Source organism: Carassius auratus, chromosome 31 (genome assembly GCF_003368295.1).
Source record: "Carassius auratus strain Wakin chromosome 31, ASM336829v1, whole genome shotgun sequence".
Taxonomy (NCBI): domain Eukaryota; kingdom Metazoa; phylum Chordata; class Actinopteri; order Cypriniformes; family Cyprinidae; genus Carassius; species Carassius auratus.
The window spans coordinates 6,351,202-6,372,266 of NC_039273.1; the positions used below are offsets into that span (position 1 = coordinate 6,351,202).

Here is a 21,065-nt window from a genome sequence, read left to right on the forward strand (position 1 = left end):
TGTTCATGTTATGAGCCAAGGTGCAGTCAACGCCAATGACGCCATTGCATCGAGCGCAAAAGAATCGGTGAACTGTTTTCTTCAACTGGTTTATTGAATCGAACTGTCAGAAAGAACTAACGTTACTGGTCATCCGAAAACCGATGCAACCGGTTCTTGACTCGTGAACGAGTCATTATCTGGCTCGGCTCGGTGTTCATCTCTCTCTTCACAGCAGTTCAATCAGCACGCGCAGTCTTCTTAATCGCTTGATTCGCTCAATGATGTGCCAGCTTCATCAAACCTGCTATCTACAGTTCTGGCAGTGGTTTGTAATGGAATGATTCGTAACATTATTATAATTGTAACGAGTAACGATGCAGCACATAAAAAAAATATCGGAGTAAAAGTATTAAACTCAGCGAAAATATGTACCGAAGTAAAAGTGGAAGTAGGAGAGAAAAATAATACTCTAGTAAAGTACAGATACCGCCTTTTAGTACATAAGTACAGTAGTGAAGTAGTTCTACTTCGTTACTATACATCTCAGGGCAATCAAGAGAGTTTCACTGTGTCTGAAATATATAATTATTTTGTGTATAATTAAAATACACACACAAAAATAAATAACTTTTTGTGTATTTTAGTTGCACAACCAGTTGTTCTATCATGTTATTTCCTTTGTGCTATCATAGTCACACAAAGTTTAGAAATTTCATGTTAGAAACCTTAAGAACATCACTAATGGGCAGAGAACAGAGAAAACACAGTGCTAATGATAATATAAATATTTCAAACCATCACTTCCTGTTCACAATGGTTATTTTTCTAGTATTTCCTTAAAGTGACCTTCCCTTTCCAGCCGCTATGACACAATTTCAACCTGTTTGCCTGAGATACCAATCAGAGCTGTTCTTTTGCTGTTACATCAGATAGCTGAGTGCAGTAATCCCAAACACTATTCAGAAAGGCCATAATGACAGCAAAAGCATCATTCTGTGAGTTCCTCAAAATCCTGGTTTTATGATGAAATCCCAGATAGCAAACAGTCATTGAAACTATGCTGAATCAACATTCCGTTGTCAACGTTAAGTCATTGAATCAACATCGAACTCTGATGTTGATTCAACATCATTTTGCACCCTGATTTAATATTGAAACAATGTTGAAATTCTGTCCATAGATCAACGGAATTTCAATGGTATTTCAATTATCAGGAATATTGAAACAATGTTGAAATTTCAACTGAACTAAGGATCAACGTGATTTCAATGGAATTTCAATCGTTTTTAAATGTTAATTTTAAATGTAATGCCATAAATTAAATAGCCTGCTTTATCTACAGCCAGGATGTTAAAAATTAATGGAACATTTTAAATCTTGTATAAAACACAGAACACACCACACTATTTAAAATCAAATTCCTGTTTATTAGCATCTCTACTCTTTATTTACACTTCACTGTCATCTGATGCCTGCATAAGTTGTCGCCCAGTCCCTCCTGCCCCGGTCTGGCGCATAGCGCAGCCACTTTTGGGTGAAAATTGGGTGATGGTAGCTGTCCCCATCTGCTGAGTAAGAGCATCTAAAACAGAAGATAAAATCACAATGCAAAAAAAATATAGCATTTAAGTTAAACAGAACATATACTTGAACTAATTCAGTAGTGCAGTAAGAGCAGTAGTGTTGTAGGCTAGATCATATTTCCCCTATATTCAAAGCACTTTTCAAAACTGCCTGTTCATGGATGTATTCGAATTAAAGGGAGGCAAAAAGGATTAGCTTGCAGTGACCTCTTTCATAAGGAAAATGTATGAGGCCAATTGACTCAAAAAAATGTATGTTTATTATTTTATTAGTTCAGAAGTAGTTGTTAACACCACAAATTTAATATAAATAACTGGATACTAATTAAATAGTTAATGTAGATTAGAGTTACCATAGACAAAAGATGCTTTGACAAAATAATCATAGACAAAAACCATTGCATTCAGTTTTTGACGAGGTTTTGGGCTGGAAAACCAATTGCAAGTGGTGCAAGTTGTTTGCAGAAATAAAATAAAATGAAATCAAAAATGTTGTTTTGCTTACTTGGTGTGCAATAGTGATCTGTAAAAGAACAGAAAAGACAAAAATCTCTGTTAAAAACAGCAATTAAAATTCACAATCATACAGTGTGACTGTACTTTATACATATGTATTCCGGTAACCAATCTGTTATGAAAAATATAAAAACAGAGTATATAAACAACATAATATACAAATTAAATATACAGTGGTTTATTCTTTTCAGCTACAGTTGATGTTATAGTAGCATTCAAGAAATAAATGTAAAATATAAGAAACAAAATACACTTTAATGTAGGCCTATAAAATATAAAATTCTCATTAAAGCTAATGAATTACGCCCCATTAACTGGACTCCCCCGCCCTCTCAGATCACCATAAATGTGTAAGAGATTTTAATGCTAAAATATGCTATTTTTTATGCTGCACTTTCTTCCTATAGTGAATATCAAGCTACAATATATCTGTTTGTCAGCTCAAATGTTTCAGTGGTAGAACTTTTGCCTAGCGTGTCAGAGGTCCGGGTTTGGGTTTTAAACCACACTCGTATGTTTTTTTTTAATGTATTTATCAAAACTGATTATGTTTATCAGTTGTTGTATATCAGACAGGGATACGTTTGTGTATATTTATGTTTAGTAATTTCACCGGAACGAATAGACCGTCTGGTCTCCACAACGGATTGAAGCGCGTGTCCGAGTGCAGACCTTATACAGTGCAGACTGTACACAGCATCCGGGCCACTGATCGCAGCGACAACAAACACTTTGATCACTTGATAAAAAAATAATAAAAAATAAAACATTTCAACTCTATTTTATTAAATTAAACTTATTGTACTTACGTACAATTGATGCTCAGCTAAATAACTGGAGATGTTATATTTGTATTGATACATTCGTGCCGCAAGATGTTTCTATTATGAAGACTGGAAGACTCTAATAGTCTGGACTCTGAGTTTTTGCTAACTTTATAACATAGAAGACAACCACGAAGTACTTTTGGCAGATTTTGACATATTGGTAAAATGAAAATCAATTTCAGTGAATGCAGCACTGTGTTGGTTAACCAACTCAAACAGTACACTGACTGAACTGCTATGAAGAGAGAACTGAAGATGAACACAGAGCCGAGACAGATAACAAACAATAGACTGACTCGTTCACAAGTGAAGAACCGGTTGCATCGGTTTTCGGATCACCAGTAGTTCTTTCGGTCAGTTCGATTCAATAAACCGGTTGAAGAAAACGATTCACCGGTTCTTTTGCCCTTGACGTAATGGCCTTCGGTTTACCTGGGCTCATAACACTAGCACAGAATCAGTTCAGAATCAATCACCAAAAGAATCAGTTTGGTTCAGACGTGTGTCGGTCTGCTTCACGCTGAATCACACATGCACAGTATCATCAGCTCATCGATTCTTCTTATCTGTCTCGGCTTGGTGTTCATCTTCAGTTCTCTCTTCACAGCAGTTCAGTCAGTGTACTGTTAGCGTAAATGAATTACTCCGGGATATTGGTTTGTTTTAACTCAGAGGGAGTGTTAGCCAAATTAAAAAAGTTAACAGTTTAAGTCATTTGTGGATTAACGCGTATTGGAGATGCGAACCGTTTAAAACGATTCAGTTCGATTTGGCAGAAGTATTGTTCCTTGTTAGAGTGTGTTCATTACTATTACTAATAGGTTTCCTTTTTACATTTTAAAGTTTTTTTTTTACATTGGTAATCTATGAAATAACTTTAATGATCAATATAATAATTAATATTAATATTACATTTTTATTCATTTACAAAGTATGGTTCAGTACTTTTACTGATTTTTTTTTTAATAGTAAAGCTCTATTTTAGTTTTCATTCAGTATCCATTTTAAAAACTATTGGTTGACAAATTTGATATATTGGCCAGTGTGGTCCAACCTAGCTATCAGTATCGGTAAAATCCACTATTGGTCAATCTCTAGTTGATAATACTGTGGTGCGGTGTGTGGATGTCCAGCATTTGTACAGTTCTGCTGCTTTGGGCGTCGTCATTCCCGTCACCAGTGTATTGGCTGATTACTTTTACTGAGCATGTAGGGAAATTTACTCTGCATTTAAAGGGATGGTTCACCCCAAAATGAAAATTTGCTGTTAATTTACTCACCCTCAGGTCATCCAAGGTTTTTGCAGTAGAACAGTAAAGGTGTTTTAGGTGAAACCGTTGCCCTTGGTGATTCTTAAATGCAAGTCAGCGGCTGCTGGTTTTTGAGAAAAAAACAACAGGACCAAATACCGGTGGCTCCTGGTGACACATTGAGATCTAATGAAGAGAAATTATTGGTCTGTACAAGAAAATGAACACTACTTACAACAGTATTACCTTTAACCCAAAGCCTGGGCAACCAGCTGTCAGCGCGTTCACAACTGTCCATAGACGCAACTTCTCTGTTGCATGACAACGGATGCAGGCACGAGATACTGGAGCTCATGACGCTGTTTGCCGGCGCAGCATCGTGATGTCTATCAGCCATCGGCGATGGACGATGGAATCGTCTATCGGCCCAACCCTAACCAGGATGACATAATTAAACAATTGTACACCATTTTGAATACATTTTTAATATTTGTTAGCTAAACAAATGCACAGCTTCCACCAAGAAAAAAAAGCAAGCACACCAGGTCATGTGACTAGAACCGACTCAATCAGCTTCCTTCGGGGTGAAATTCCCCGTTGTTTTTGAAAAACGGGGTGCACAAAAACACTGCAGGGTTTGTTTTACTTTTCTTCGAAAATAAATCCTGTACCAGAGTTACAGCAAGGGTTTTTCAGTGGTGGAAATCCTTTACTGAAATGTCCTTGTTGTAACGGAGATCCCAGCTGATGGATGCCTAGCAACGACAGACACCTCAGGCACGTGCGTGTGTGTTAACTGGGCGCATTGACACACGCAACCACACGCCTACAGACATATTTAGCTGAGCAAGCCAAATGAAGCGAGCGAAAAGACCAATTTCGACAAAGGGCAATGAAGTTACTTGCAAAATATGTTGCGCGGTATTAAAATGAAGTAAAATAGTTGTGCAAGTACAATGCTGTATCACTTGCGATGCAAACATCCACAAGCAAATGAAAGCCGATGAGTACAACTGATGAGTAGTTTACACTTTAGATTAGGGGGTGCAGAAAGCTTTGTAAATTATTTATAATGTTTATTGAGATAATAGTACAATGTTGACATTTCAATGATTTATAAGTGATTAATAATATATTAACTAGTAACTATTAACCATTAAGGATTTTGTTTGATTCAGTTGTTTACTGAAGGCCCTGACTGAAACTCCAGGGTACTCAGGGTACTTACTGTCTGACAGCAGGTTCACTCAGACTCTGCTCATCATCACTGAAGAGTCCAGGAACAAAACAAGCCATCTGACACAGAGACAACAATATTTACTCTGCAGTTCCAGGTTCATTAGAAGGAAACAAGATAAAGCAGAGGTAAAATGCAGATAAAAGACAGAATAATATATATAACAACAACATATGTGATATACAAATTCTACTACTAATAACATAATCTTAAAATAACGGAATCTATATTTTTAGTTTTAGGTTGAGTGTGACTTACGTTTTGATGTCAGGGACTTCTTAAAATTGGTGAAATATATTCTGAAAAAGGCATATTAATGTATTTCATGAGCTTCTTTCATGAGTATTTCATGAGCTTTTTGAGTTCACCTGTATTTCTAAGTCAGTATCTCCCTTCAGCCACATTTCTGAAGGGAGATACTGACTTAGAAATACAGGTGAACTGAAGAAGCTCATGAAATACATTAATATGCCTTTTTCAGAATATATTTCACCAATTTTCTTTTCAAAAATCTTGGAGTTTCACTTTGTTCTGTAGAGTTTCTTTCTCTCATCCTGAAATCACAGAACAATTTGTACTAATATCTGTTTATCATGAAATATCAAAACTCATGTGAACTTGTTTTCAGCCAATTACACTCTCAGTGTAAGTGACGTCATCGATTCAGTAAATCAGCCTTTTCCAAAAAAAAATACACTGACAAATCAACAGCAAAACATTCAGAGCCATCAAAATATCTCATACACACACGAAGATTTGATTTAAAGCCCAGAGTTTCATCAACAAGAGCTAAATCTATAGAGTTAGCCTACCTGAAAACTGCTAAGACGCTAACGGACTTTTTCGAAGACACTAAACCATTTCTATAAAATAAATTTAGTTGAAATATGTCAATAACAAGTAAGAAACGTGTCAGGAACATTTGTATATCATATTTGTGTGATTTTAGCGACTAAACTTACCTAAAACAGCGTAAACCGCAGCGAGAGACGGAGATTACTGCTTGCCAGTAACGTTTTTTGTGTTGACGCCCCGTTTCCATGGCAACTCTGCTCCCCGCTCGCGCAGAACTCACCGCACACACAGCATTCACACAAACAAACATCTCGAGTTAAAACATTACATTTATAATGTACAGACTCATTCAATAATCACTCACTATAGAGACGGATTCTTTCTGGTAGCCTGTAAAACAGTGAAAAACACGACGATAAAGCAGTCAGGACTTCTCTTTAATAAACCGCTTTTACATTTTCCCTCCGAGATACTGCTGGAAACGCAAGGCTTTAACATTAATTTACCGTGACCGTTGTCTAAACAAGTTAACGGTAACATTATTTGAAAATGAGCCAGTCTCTTCAGCTGCCCACAGACTGTATAAAAACACACCGCGTGCCTGTGCTGTCCGGGTTCATATCGAACATTAAGCAAGCTTACCTGTACACTTGTGCCAAGGGTCCAGAAATGAGCTGTGTCCGGTGCAGTACGTTGGGTATACCACCCGTTGATCTCCCGGTCAACCAAAAATCGATGGATTTTCAATCATATTTCCCGGTCAACTATATTTCGATGCTTTTTCAATCATATTTCCCGGTCAACTATATTTCGATGACTTTTCAACAACCGCATCGTTTCTCTGTCCACTATAAATCAATAACTTTTCAACACATTCAGGGATCAACCGCGGTAACCAAATATCAATGCTTAATCAATCATAAAGATAACTATAGATCAATGTTGTTCCAATATTGTTGCCATCAACATTAATAACATCAGGTTTTCATCGATATGGTAATGGTGATTCAACATTTATTTTGCATTGAAATTTCAATATCAACCATAATGATGATTCAGATGGAAAAACAATGTTTATTCAATGTTGGCTTGCTGTCTGGGATGACTTTGCGAAAATACTTTCAAGAGCTTACACCAAGCAAAGCATCAGTGAAGCCCTAAAGACAACTCCTTTGTCTCTAAAGCATTACACAAGCCAGTGATCTCGCCAGTGATCAAGCCAGTGATTTGTTTCTTACAAACGCGTATCTTTTTAAACAGGGATTATGGATTGTTGTGATGATTTTATCAGCTATACGGACTCTGAAGGCATACATTCACTAGCCACATCTGTTCTGATGAAGGAACAATCATCTATATTTTGGCCTGAAGGCTGGTAAATTTTCAGCAAACTTTCATTTCTAGGTTACTCTATTCCTATAAGGTAAAAAGATCTTTGAATTTCAGTACATATATTCCACTACTGACTGAACTGCTCTCACCTTTGTGCGATTACTCCATCAAGCATCACATTCTCCATCAGCCAGATAAGCCAAACTAGATTGAGAAATGATGTGATTAATAGCAACTGAGGAATGCAAGTCCCTATCCTCATTATTTACAAGAGTAATAAGATGGTTTATTTGGATTCCCAAAGCAAAGCAGATAAATACAGCTGAAGGACAAGGACACAGTGTTTTTGCCAGCCATGGAGAACAGATGCCTCTTCTCAGATGTTAGACACTTAAGAACATGTTTTATTCTTTAGGCTGTATTAAATAATTTGCACACCAGCTTGATCAATAAGAGAAATTAAGAAAAAACTGCAGCTAATTATAGTCCTCCTATTGCTTTCTTTTGCACAATGGTTTTACTTATGGTAAATGCATTGCAGTATAGCATGAACATGAAACCAGAATACAAAATAACTTCAAATTTGAAAAGCCAATACAGCATAGCAATTCTTTAGCAGCTTTAATGTATGCAAGGCTTGTCATAATGCAGTGCAAGGCATTAACAAGCCTTTCAGTCATAGTCATGAGCATATTTTATGGATTCTGCATGGAGTGTTCACAGAACAACACATACAGTATGCGTTTTTTCGAAGCTTTTAAGAAAGTGTTGAACTTCATGATCAATTTTGAATGAGAGCTTTGAAACACCGCCTGTGTATTTAAAAGTTTGAAGTAGAGAAGTGTTGACAGAGAAAGGCTGTCTCATTTGCCTCTGGTTGCATACATTCAGGTTTTTTTTTTTTTTTTTTTTTTTTTTTTTTTTTAAGGAGAGTAGGTGTGTGGCTGAGGATGCTTAACGTGTTTTAGGAGAAACTTTATGTCCCTCAGGTCTTATTCAACCTCTTATTTTCTCTTTTGCAGAGCTTATTCTGCATAAATCTAAAGCAAGACATCCGCTTTAGAGAGTCTAAACCAAATTTCATTTTGAGAGTGAGGTGCAGAGAGATCTGCTTAAACTGACTGGCCATGGTGATGTAAGAGCTTCCTCAACAAACACTGATATACAATTAGGAACTCCAGACTTTACACAACTCTCAGGAACACAGTACAGTTTCATTTCATTTTCCATATAGATAAACAAATATATAGTGGCATACCATACCATAAAATGGGAAATAATATAATATTAAATTATAGTCTCCACTGTTATGTATTTGCATTTAAATGGAAACAACAATGAAGCCAATAAACAACATATTTATTTTTCCCCCATCTATATCATCTATTCCCCAACCCAATTACATATATAAACATAATATTCATTTGATAATATTCAAATTTTTTCATATTATTATTATTAGGATTTTTAATTTAACATCTGTCATCTTTGAGATTAGCCTGCTAATGTTTTTGATTTGGTCTTTTGGCCACACTTGATCACATGTTCAGGTTAAGACAGGTCACAGCTAAGGTCGAATTTATTGTTTTAGTCTTTATGGTTATCCAAATCTGTGCTTCAGTATTCCTTAACATTATGATATACTGCTCCAACAGAAGAAGAAAATAGTCACCATGGTGATAGATGCTTGCCAGAGAGCATGCAAACAGGATCGAGGGTGCACAGAACTAGGCAAGTAGAGAATTTCAGAAATAGGGAACTTTGCCTTTGCTAAGCTCCAACTCCCTTGGTTACTGTTGATAGCTTAGACAAGCTATATACAACATCTAATAGGAATGAACTTGAGATATCTGTCAGCACACTTAAAATAATGCTCATGAAGTGATTCATATTGAGTAGTTAGTACTCTTAGGTGAGCTGGAAGGAACAGACTGCCCTATTTCTTTTAAGAAATAGTTAGAATCTATAATCTGAAAGTTTGAGGTCTGTATAAGTGTTTTTTTTTTATTTTTATTTTAAAGTCTCTTTTGAAAGTTTCTTGAAAGTCCTCACCAAAGCTGCATGAATTTAATGAAAAACAGAATTACAAAAAATTATATCGTGAAATGTTAATGAAAAGTAATACATTTCTATTATTATTATTATTTCTTTGTATGATGTAAAAGCTGTTTTTTTTTCTGCTGTTCCTCCAGTCTTTGTGTGTGTGTGTGTGTGTTTGTGTGTGTGTGTGGAAACTGAGTTTATACATTATTTTATTATATATATATATATAATCTAAAGAACAGCATTTAAAATGAAAACCTTTACTCATATAAACATATACTCACCATTCTGTCTACTAACTATATTAATATGTAAGTTAATGTAATTTAAGCTTTACAGGAGTAGACATTACTGATGTTACTGATTACTGTACTATCTTATGTTCATTTGGGAATGAGCAGTCAACAGTTTGAAAAAGTGAGAGAGATAACAAAAAATAAAAATAAAAATAGACAGAGAGAAAAGAAACAAACAAAAAGACAAAATTCTCTGTGAAGTTTTACAGTCCAGATTGTAATGAAGTCCCAACACACCATGTTGCCACACTGCTGTGGGGACAGATTGTGTCTCGATCCTGTAACATCTTTTCTATTCAAAAGATACATCATTGTTTGTGGGCAAAACTACAACCGCTCTCTGTAGCAAGACTTTATGTTGTCTGTTCTTCTATCCCTTGTGCACTTGCAACCCTAGACCTCAGATTTTCTGCATTGCCTCCAGTCTTCATGCTAGTAGTAATCTATGCGCAGTTGTAGCCATGTACGAACTGTACCCTTTGTGAATTCAAGAGCCATCACCTGAACCCTGGCTAAGCTTTGCTATCCACAGCTGCGGTGTGGGAAAAAAAAAAACCCTCCTCCGAGCTTCTCTCAGCAGCCTGTGGGCTGCATAATGAGTAAAATACAGTGACTGATTGCTGTTAGGATGCCAGTGGCTATTTGGCTAACCATGAGGCTGCTTGAAGTGCGAAAACAACGTGAAGATGGTAACATCATCCACACTGTGGATTTGTGTAATTTAGTGCAAACTGCTTTCTTACATCTACACTCAATTTTGCAATTTCAGGTTTTTACTAGAGCATAAATCTTTCTCCAATCAGCAACAACAGATAAAATATGCAAAGGAAGTTGTATCCATTTGCTCATTTACTTGATGATGATGGTAACAAATGCCACATTTGTGTCACGAAATCTGGTAGAAATAGAGCAACCTGTGTCCTATCATTCATCCTCAATAGCCTTTTACCATGAAGCGCAATGATGAGTTAGGCAGAATATGCGGAGGGGATGTTGGGAGAATTCTTGGGTTTGAGTGTGAAGCGTGTATGACCTGATTGATTGTGTTGTTATTGTTAAGGACTCTGTTCCGTCTGCCTGCGGGATTCACGCTCTCCATTCATCCACTCGTCTCTTTGCTCTGGCTCTCATAAATTTCACAAGCAGAGCCGAGCTCTGCTGGGAGCTTAAACAATTGCCTTATTGATGGATGCCCACGTACTGTATGAGTGGAGAGAGAATCTTTAAATGAGCTGCTCCTTAAGGCATTGCGGATTTTGGAATTTGTTGGCTACACACACACACACACACACACACACACACATATATATATATATATACATATATATACATATATAGATCTTGTTAAAAAAAAAAGATTTTATTAAATAAAAAATATATATTTTAGTATTATATACCATATCTTAAAAAGACAGTGTACTGCATTATAGAAATTATGCATATAAGTGAAATGGTTGACTAAAATAAATGCACTATTTTCAGTGTATCAAAGTGTTTGGATTTATGTCTATTATTCAAATAATGAAGCAACATTAAGCCTAAATGCTCTTCTTCTGAACCGCTCACCTCAGCAATACCCTGCTTGTTTTGTTCCTTTTTTCAAGAACAAATACTGCTATAGCATGTTTAATTCTTGCATGCATTCGCTTAAGGCACACAGTGAGTCAGTGGGGGAGCTGGCGAAATGGAGTGCTGAAATATTTATCAAGGCATTGCATATTCTGCCTGAGGTCCTTTGTGAGTGCTCTTGTGATCTCCTGCAACACGTTTGCAAATTAAATATTGATGACATTTAAATAAATAGGCAAATGGCACGCCCTAGCTTGAAAGGATGCCACGGTGGATAAGTGAAGATATAAGTGGTGGCTGAGGTGCCCCTTTATCATGAGACAAAAGAGTGATAAAGAGAGATTCTCTACTGTATCCTGCCTTCTTGGCCTGCCTTCTCGCTTCACACTGAGCAAAAGCATTGGTTCAGAGACAATGTGTTTAGTCAAATAAGGTCATAAAATAAGAAAAATAGTATCAATCGACTTAAAAGGTGCGGTCACATTTACTGTTGCGCTGCAAACATTTTGCATGTGAAATCTAGTAATTCTAAAAGGAATGCACAAAACAATTTAAGAAACTTCCCCTCGCAAATTTCACTAATTTTCAAGCTGGTCACATGAATGTCGAGTAACAAAAACCTGCTCAGTGACTTCATCAAGACATTTTCAACCTCAACTTCTGGGTAAAATATGAGTCTTCTAAACGTAATATTGCATCCTCTGGTAAAAATAAAATAGATAAATAAATAAAATTAATAAAAGAACTATATATATATATATATATATATATATATATATATATATATATATATATATATATATATATATATATATATATATATATATATATATATATATATATATATATATATTATTTTTTTTATTATTTTTTTTAATTTTTTTTTTTGCCTTCGTTTGAATTGGGAGAGAAATATGCAAAGATCAATCAGCGTTTACAAGTGAAACCAGTTCTAAACAAATATCAGTGGATTTATTTTGATGTGAGAGAAAACATGGAATGGTCTTTTTCACTGGAGGAAACATTATTATGGATTATGGGCTGGTATTTCGCCCAAAAGCATCGCATTGAAGATAAAATGTTTGTTACAAACACACAGCTTTCCACTTCAATAGACTGTTAGTTAAGTGTTAATTGATTGACTGAAGCATCATGTTATGTAACAAGATGTGTCTACATTTTACTTGTAGTCAGGTGTTTTTGAATAATGTATGAGCAAAATAATGTCTTTTGCAAAGCACATTTCACAGACATTCCCTGTTTTCCAAACTCACGTCATTGCCTCTGGGTTTTCTGATTTTCTGCTGCTGTCTGTGTATGCTGTAATCAGATTTGCTGCATAATACACATGCATACTGATAATCAGATATGTATAAAAATAATAAATAAATAACAACTGCCATATGTCTAGAAATCTACAAAGCAGCCAATTGTAATTCACTTAGAAAATACAATGATGCACAAGAGTGATATATGGATGAGTAACAAATCGAAATGTATGTTAAATAAAAACAATTAGAACTGCCAGAAAAATAAATGAGAAATAAACTGTTTCTGTTTTGGCATAGCCAAACATTTAACACATGCATATAGAAATTGTAAAGAAATTTGGTGCTTCCATATTGCATTTCCGTTCCAAAGGCATAAACAATATAAATGCCACACTATTATAACACATGTATTGGTTCAGACAATGCTCTGTAGAATCATGCAGCACCAGGGCCTCACACTTTCTTTAACCTATTGAGAAAGATTAGGAAGAAACCATCAAAAGCTCACTCACTTCCTGTTCTTCCAGCATAGAACAGCTCCATGGGAATACAGCATCATTTATAACACTTCTGATTACAAACGGAGCAGGATAAAGAGATGGATTCAGAGTGCTAGTTTGCATTAAGGACTTGCCTTTCTGGCTTCTGTGTGCATATGATTTGTTGTTGAGCATATAAATACGGTGATCTTTTAGCTGTCAGATGCAGGCTTGCAGGGGTCTCCTGGGATATGATCCAGTTTTAAAGATCCCCTTAGGAAATTCAGAATCCCCAGTGGTGATAAACATGCTATTAATAAGCATATGTCAAAAAGCAGATATGTAAAATACTGTACTTCTATTTGACAGTTACTTTGCAATCCAGAAAAATAAAAAGAAAGAAAGAAACACACTGGAAAGGGCCAGGTGTTTATTTGCACAGTATCTTGACAATATTTAAAATGAATTTTAAAATTAATAGTTGTTTTACTTAGTTATTTAATGAATAGGCCTAGATATAGAACTAGATTTAGAAATTTTATTTTGATTATGTTATGGATGTATGCATATACATAATTTTGTCTGCAACAGAGTCGTCCACAAGCTGGAAGCTACTCTCCACATAAAAATGCTGCTTCATTGCTTGCAAGTGATTTTGTTTCCTACAATAGATTGTGGGTAAATATCAAATGATTCGGTGCATGAGTGAACTGTCCAAATAAATCAAACTGGATCACAAATGCTTTCTGTTTGCAAACCAGTTTGATGATTTAGAGCAATTATGATTCCTTTGCTAGCGTGGCATTGCTGCTGCTGGTTCTGTTTTTAAACAGCTGCCAGAAAACGGAGGAATTATTTCTAAAAATTATCTTAAGGTCAGTACAGCAATCTCCATTATCAGGCAAGAATTTATTATCAGTAATATTTTGCCGGAGGTATTTCACTGAAATGTTCCGCTGAAGTATTTGAGTACAAAATGTCTAGCGACGCCCCTAGTTCAAAGATTATTTTATCACAAGATGAAGTGGGACGCAATGGATTGAAAAGCTAGCAATAGGTTTTTGAGTGAGTGTTGCAAACTTGCTCAGTCAAGAAAAAAAAATCCTCTATCTGCTAAAAGAACCAAACACAGGCACTAAACAAACTCAGACTGTGCAGAGATAAGATTGATATCGGCAGCTGCAACACTCAAACAGGCACAATAGATATTTCATATCTAAAGGACTCGCCAGACATTTCATATGGCTGTGTCTGAGCCCATTTATTTTTTTCCCCTGAGGAACAGTTCACTAAAAAAAAAAAATAAATAAATAAAAAAATCTTTCATCATTTATTTGCCATCATGTTTTCTTCTGTAAAAACACATACACACACGCACACGCACACTCTTAAGAAGACTTTGAAATATAGTGTACAAATCATATAGATCACTTTTAAAATGCTGTATAATTTTTTCAGAACTCTACTGCTTCCCTACTGCGTGTTCTAGTCCGAGTATGAGAAGCTGAATGAACTGAGGTGAACAGATCATTTTTGTTTCCTTCATGTGAGTAATGAATGAAAAAACACACATCAGAGCAAGCAGTAAAGGCTCATTAACACTAAGGATGGACTAGAACTAGAACTAAAGTTTAAAGATAACAATAAAGATATAGTTTTAACATTCATTTTAAATGTAAAATAATAGCAGATAATAAAGTTATCATTAATTTAATCTTTATAGTTGTTGTTCTTGTTCTTGTCTTGAACAGGCCTTAAGACTCTTCTTTTGTACTGAGATTTCTACCAATGTTGCATATGTGTGGTTACGACGAAGTAAACAAATCACTTTCTGAAACTAGTTATTCCTGAGTCATAAAAAAAATTAAAAAATTTAAATTTAAATTAAAAATCCTTCACCAATGACTAATCAATCAGTAAAAGCTTGAAAGATTCAGTTCTAATTAGTAACTGCATGGAAAACACAACCTTCTGTTGTCTTCAATGGAAGAAAGTAAAAAAATATTTAATATTATTCAACTGTCTACTCAGCAAAACTATATTCACATAGAGTGTTAGATGTTTCACAAGAGTCCGCAGCACTGCATCGTGTTCAAAATAAACTGGAGTCCTGACCACAACCATGCAATTATTTACAACCTCGAATCATCACTCTGTAAACCATGATGCCAAAAAGCCTTAGCAGCAGAGTCTTAGGAGGGCACCTAATTGGGAGCAATGTCTGTTGTGGGTCAGAGCTGAGTGGTACAGATCTCCCTCTCTTTTTAATTAATACCAGTGGGCTGTCACAGCCTCCAAATGAGAAGTCATGAAAGATGAGTGTGTAGTCGACCATGCAGACACTATGTGTGTTTGTACTGATGCCTCGTTCCCTGTGTTTTTGTACACTTGCTTCTGTGTTCTCTGTTGTGGATCAAACAACTTAGTCAATAGGGCTGTTTGGTGAGCTGGACACGTTGAGAAATGTTCCAGCAGTCCTGAGTTATGGCATACAATAAGACAGGCAATGTGAATCAATATCGCACAATAACCAAACACTGATCTTGTATGACACAGGTATGATGAAGTGACATGACAGTCAAAGCATAACAATAACATACAAAGGGCTAAGTGTGGAACTCAAGATGAAACCCCAACTATAATTTAGCACGACATTGTGTTTTTTAGCATTTATTGCCATTTTATAGGCAAATAGAAAAGGAGTTACCCTGATGGAGCATCATGCCACAGACTAGAGGGTTAAAACTGAAGGCTGATATGAACAGCAAGTTATGCTTAACTTAACTTAACTTAACTTAACTTAACTTAACTTAACTTAACTTATACTGCTCTTTTGCTAATTTCTTCAATTAATTCCTTGTCCAGGCAGCCAATGTTGGAGATACTAATGATTTTTTTTTAGATACTTTCAGTATGTTTCATCAAATTGTTGACCAATTTTTTAGATGGCTGATATTAAATGGCATTTTACAGCTTATATTTTTGTAAATGCAACTTCTTCTTTTTTTTTTTTTTTTTTTTTTTTGTGATTTGTTAAAAATAAAAACTAACCAAATAAATCAATATATAGGTCAAGCGTTAGGTTTAATTAAAAGTTTCCCGAACACAACAGTTTGAACGTGATTGATGATTATGCCATTTATGATTGATGACAAGTCATTAAAAGTTTCCCCAACTGTTTAGTTATGATTAATGATGAGCCATGATTGACAAGTCATTCAGGAGTTCCATTACTAAATATATTTTGAAAGCTAGAAATAATGATTTTCTAGGAATTCGGGGCATTGTAAAATGGCACTGCAAACAAATTAGAAGAAAGTGATTTATGAGTTCATAAATAAATTAACACGAAGTATAATATATTTGAAAACACTTCAAATATATTATACTTCAAATATATGGTGCAATACTCCTCATCTGACGAGATTAGCTTTGATTTGGAACTTCATTCACCTCATTTAAACTCAAGCCATTCAGAAAATAATTGTTAAAAATCCAAAGTAAGACAAGGCATACTGTCTAGAGAATACAATGAAAGACGTCATACTGAATAAGCAGTGTGGCGCCCTTGATTTACAGGTACTCAAAGCCTATAGGGGAACCAGATGGATCTGTGTCACCTGCCCATCTTTGAAGTTCACAAACCCCAGCTGGATATTCACCAAATGAGGGATCAAATTCTGTTTGATGCCATTTTTTCCTCTGTATTGGAAGATAAAATAATGTGAGAAGATTTATAGCCAGTGTCTTATCCTCAAGTCTGGATAATTAAATTTGAGGGTAAGGGCTGCATTTCATAATAATGTTTGCTTGGATGTTTAGGTCGCTGGTTCAGCTAGGAGGCAACAACTTAAAGTTACTTGTCTATTAAATATTATTAAATATGTAAGCTATAAAATCATAAATTGTGCAAGGATTAAATATATCTTTCCTCCTTGTTCATATATTAATATGCCTCATATGTTTATTGTATATTTTGTCCAGAAGAAGAATTTTTTCACAGAGTTTTCACACAGCTATTTATGTACAGTAGCTCCAACATAATTTTTGCAGCATATGATAAAGTATACTTTGAACCAATTTTCACTCTGAAATTATTAATCTTTTTTTTATTTTATTTTTTTCAAAATTACAAAGAAATGGCACTTAACACATTGAATTAAACATGAATTTTTTTTTATAGAAAGACTGAAATAGCATTTTTCTTCAAAACACATATTTTATTCCATTATTAATTTACAACTTTGAAAAAAAAGAACAATTATCGTGACCGAATCTGTCAAGCTCCAAAAGGATAAGAAAAACACCTTAGAAGTATTCCATATGACACATAGAACATATTCCAAAATGAAGAAAAGTCTCCATTCACTGATATATTATCCCCTTTTTAAAAAATGTTTCATGTAAAATTGTATGTGACGTATGCGGGTGGGAAAGTAAAAATAGAGTTTTCAGTTTGGGTGAATTACTCTTTTAATATAGCTGTACAATGCCAGTTTATGCTCATCTTAAGCTAAAATTCCCACATGACTGGCCGGTGCACAAGTGTGCACAAAACAACAGCTAATGCCGTTAAAAGCCAAAGATGTTTTCTTCACTAGATGAGGGTCCAGTGCACATAGTTAAATGAAAAAAAAAATGATATTATTTTTCAGACATTTCTCAAAGACCATTTGCTCAATCTCTTATCAGTGTCTATTTTATTTCTGATGCTTAACAACTCCACTGCTCCAGTCTCGAAATATAACAGTCTTTATCGACTGACACTGTTAACTGTTTGGTTTACTCTGCAAAATCATATTGATGTATTCTTGGTTATCCTTTAAATATTTTTTATTGCAAATATAACAGGATCAATGATTGGTTAAATTATAACCGGAAATAAATTTTATTTGGTGATGAAAATTAACAGCTTAAACCAGTAGCAGTGTTTTAGTACCCCAGTCCAGATAAGACGAGACTTGGACTCTTGTCCGAGACTACGATCATATTTTAAAGAGCATTTGGACCTGGCCTAGACTCGGACTTGAATGAACTGGTCTCAGCTAGTCAGTATGTTCTTGAAATCTGACTTGAGGTGGTCCAGAGTCCAGTTTAGTTCATAGTTCAGTCTGGCTTTAGTTTGTTCAGCTGGTCTCCTTGCTTTACCAAGGTGGCCCCAAACCCTCCAAAACCATCAAACCAGTCTGGACAGCAGGATTGTTGACCAATTTTTTATTATTATTATTATTTTTCAGCAGTCTATTACATTGAAGGACAAAGGTTGCGAAAGGTTCAGAAGAGGAACAGTAACTGTGTTATGGTGGGATTCAGCAGTAGGGTGTGCTGTTTTGTAGCCAAATTCCGAATGACCTGGAATGGCAGGGTTATGAGATTCACTTATTTCCTAGTCAGTTTAAATTATGGGAGACTGGGGCAAATTGTCACACATGGAATCCATAAAGGCTATATGTTAGTACCTATATGGTTTTGAGGCAAAAGTCAAATTACACAAATGCATATTTTCTTTAGCTGTATCTTTTGAATGTTTGTTTAAAAAATACCTATAAATACCTATGCTTCATATAATTATCAGTACATAGAATTCTGTCTTCCAAACTAAAAATTCTAATTACAATCGCATTTTAATTGTTGTTGCATAATCAAATGAACATAAAATGGCAGCTTACAGTAGCTTTTCATTTATTGGGGCAAGTTGTTGTTTTCCATGCTGTAAAAAAAAATTATTCCAAAATATTGCTTTAACATAACCTATATGACACAGGTTTTTTTCTGCCACACTGGGTTGATTGCTGTGTATGATGTGTTTTATTGGTGAACATGCTTAAGTGCTTTTTTGTAGCCAAGACTTTAATTGACTTTCAAAAATAAACCTGCCCTGAGAAATATTCACATGAGTAAAACATGTGACAACTAGCACTCACCTCCCCTAAGTCAAGCCGTGAACAAACAGTGCTTCAGAGGGATGCTTTTGTGGAACAACTGATTCTTCTTACATATTAGGTTTATCCTCAGCTGCCCTTGTCATATATCAGCATAGCACATATCAATGCAATGACATAATAATAATAATAATAATAATAATAATAATAATAATAATAATAACTCACTTTTTTCTTTTCTTTTTTTTCTTTTCTTTTTTCTTTCTGGTAGTCAGTAGGGTATAAAATACATAGGCTTATTCAAATTAACTGGAAATTAAAGCAGAGCCAATGCATGCTATTACATTTCTAATAGTGCAAGATTTCAAATGAAATTCTTAATGTACCAGTTTATGACTGCACAAACCAGAAAATAGCGAATGGCACTACAGGAGAAGACAGGCATTAGACAAGTGATGCAAACGATCCCCATCACATAAAAATCTTCCCTTAGAGGCACTTGTGAATTTGGGGCGTGCTACAAAGCCACTTTCAGCGGGAGGTGCATCAGCATGTTAGGTACCACAACTGCGCATTTCATCCACTGAGCGCCTGGAGGAGGAGACACGCATCATATAGCCTATACCTAACCAACCGTCTTTCTGGATCACTCTCCTGGTCGGAACCGATCACGAGGCACGTGCGTGCAGCGGATACACCGGGGCGCTGTGATTCGTGGACTAATTGCGGGGCGCTTTCAGGAATACGAGGAGCATCTCTGTGCACGAGATGGAATAAACATCGTTTTTCTGTCCGACTCCATAGGCTTCGATTTTAGAAGACATTTCTTTGGTACTAAAAGTGAGAGAACAATATAAGGAAAGATGTTGCACACGACATTATGGGGTTAGAGGTGCTGAGGTTCATCTCATCACTGAATATGGAATAAATTCCCACGTCTTCTCTTACTTCGGAATACAGTGAACGGGAGCGCATCACGGTGAGTTGAATCATCAGCCATGCACTGTTCAATTATTTAGAGTTAAACTGTAGCTTAAGCCAAGTTTTATTGGAGATGCCAAATAATGTAGCCTAAATGATTGTACATTACGAATATCGTTATGACCAAGACCTTGATTTATAATCGGATTCTTTAAAACCGTGCCACTTGCGATCTTTCAGTACTTTTAGGAAATAATATATGGAGGCAAAAGCAATGCAACTCTTAAAGCATTAGACTCGGCTGAATGTGAGGTAGCCTAATTTTAGATTTAAAAGGACAGAGTTTATAACAAATAATAATAATAATAATAATAATAATAATAAAATGTTTAAACAGGCTTAGACTTTTCACTTAGATTTTTTAGAGTATTAAATATCAAACAAAATTTGGGGTGATTTAATTCATTCAGTCTTTCATTCATATGACACCACAAATTATATCAGAACTCTAATGTGCATCTTTCATGTGTAGCCTCTCAACAAAACCTTCCAGCTTTAAGTGTAATATAACATAGGCTTCATGTGAACAAAAAATAAAGAACAACTTGATGTTCAGTAAGAGATCAAATCAGCATCTCATGATATCTCATAGGGCAGAAGATCACACAGGGCACAAACATCTCTCATACAGTATCTTGCAGATAACCTTTTATTCCCTCAGAGTTAAGAGATTATTTATAAGGTACTGGCAGGTGCTACCTATAAGGTCTACAAAATCTAATTTTTTTCTTATTCAAGTCATCCGTAACAGAATTCCCCTTTCATGCATTCCTCACATAGTATGGAAGGCACATGTTTATGGAATTCTATGGAGAGAAATTTCATGGAATTGTGCTTTCCAAGCCTGAAAAAGTGATTTTTTCTGGTTTTGCGCTGTTTTTAAACGGATAGATATTGCTAATTTGTCAAATTATATAACTTGTCAGCTTGAAACATCAGTCTTTTTTGAGGATCTTCTTGGAGTCATATGAATGCTAATAAGAATAATTGTTTAATCAAATTCCGCAGAGTTATCAGGAATG

General features: G+C 35.3%; 1 protein-coding gene and 1 long non-coding RNA gene across 3 annotated transcripts in view; one reads left to right on the top strand and one right to left on the bottom strand.

The window, feature by feature from the left end:
- Positions 1-1,388: 1,388 nt before the first annotated feature.
- On the bottom strand, positions 1,389-5,805 carry LOC113050332 (uncharacterized). Of its 2 annotated transcripts, XR_003276757.1 has the most exons (6): positions 5,654-5,805; positions 5,387-5,454; positions 4,405-4,591; positions 4,189-4,326; positions 2,071-2,088; positions 1,389-1,564 (listed from the first exon to the last, which is right to left on the bottom strand). It is a non-coding gene; the product is annotated as an uncharacterized LOC113050332 (long non-coding RNA). The 2 variants fall into 2 exon arrangements; XR_003276756.1 differs by lacking the exons at positions 4,189-4,326; positions 4,405-4,591 and having other exon boundaries at positions 5,654-5,803.
- Positions 5,806-19,616: 13,811 nt separating this feature from the next.
- LOC113050333 (contactin-3-like) overlaps positions 19,617-21,065 on the top strand; it is a 55,273-nt gene continuing 53,824 nt past the window's right edge. Inside the window, exon 1 of the mRNA XM_026213196.1 lies at positions 19,617-20,041. The gene's annotated coding sequence lies outside the window, so the exon portion shown is untranslated. The remainder of the gene's footprint in view (positions 20,042-21,065) is intronic.